The sequence below is a fragment of the Echinococcus granulosus genome (assembly GCF_000524195.1).
Source record: "Echinococcus granulosus chromosome Unknown EG_S00430, whole genome shotgun sequence".
Lineage (NCBI taxonomy): Eukaryota > Metazoa > Platyhelminthes > Cestoda > Cyclophyllidea > Taeniidae > Echinococcus > Echinococcus granulosus.
In genome coordinates this window covers 1,351-2,554 of record NW_020170809.1, presented here as the reverse complement: position 1 = coordinate 2,554, position 1,204 = coordinate 1,351, and positions in this window count along the sequence as shown.

Here is a 1,204-nt window from a genome sequence, read left to right as displayed (position 1 = left end):
GCAGCTAAATGTGTGAATGAAATGGTAAGTGGGTGACCTGGACTCGGTTAGCTTGTAATCCTAACTTTAGTCTCGTTCCTGTCTCATTTGCGTCGGATGAACAATCAGTGGGTGGATCGATTAATATAAAAACAAGATCTGAAGCAGATGTTTTCTGCTCTCTTACAGGTGAAAGATCGACAACATCCAAAAACACTTGTGCCCTTACGCAATATTGAGGCCATCTTGACAACCAGGACTTACAATCCGGTAACTGTACCCTTTCCTACCGGCTGGCCAGCAGCAGGCTGCCAACTCTTGCGTGCACCAAGAAATGCATGGGGATAAGTGAAGCGGGTCCCTCTTCTACCGTTTTCCGTATCTGCAACCATAACCAGCATCGAGGCCGAGACTCAAAAGAAGAAGAAGGAACTGTGATGGTTTGGGACACGCATTGATTAGCATTAATCACCATTATGAGTTGGCATGCTACTTGCACTTGCGACTGCTGCAAACAGTGAGCCATGCATTTGTGCTCATGGCAGAACATAACTTGTCAACTGCCGACAATTTCCAGTAGTCGTTTTACTGAGTGAAGAACCCTTGTTAAATTTATGTGAAAAAGTTTTATACACAAACGTGACCCACCTCAGCCAGAGGTGCTCCCTACTTTGGCTTTGGTTTGTAGTATTGCCCTTAAATACCGATGTGAGTTTTCTGTCTACCGATTTCTTTCTCTTTCGCCCCCTGCCCACTGGAACGATCACGATAGTCTTCTGGTGTAATGTTCATAGTTTTCATCAATTTTTCACTTAAAGCGAGAAAGCTTACTGTCTCTTACTACAATTTGGACTACAATATGATTCAGTCTTGCTTTCCCAATGACAACGGGAGCGTCGCATTCACGAATTGCACCAGAACTGACTACGCGCCCTGACTTGTTTGCTTCAATGAAATGCTCATTGTAGCAGTGAGAACACAGCTGCTTTTTTAATAATCTAGCATCTTACAATTGATAAAAAGATGAGTTTGTTCAAAATTCTAGAAATTTTTACTTTGTCGGGAGAGGATATGGAGTAATTTTTTGCCATTACTTGCATGTTCTTAGCGATCTGCGGGAAATTTAGACTATATGGTATCTTGATATCACAGCCAATTCCTCCTGTAGTAACCTAGTCTAGAGACATGCCTAGATTTTCCTATTTGAGTTCTCTGTTTAGAGAGC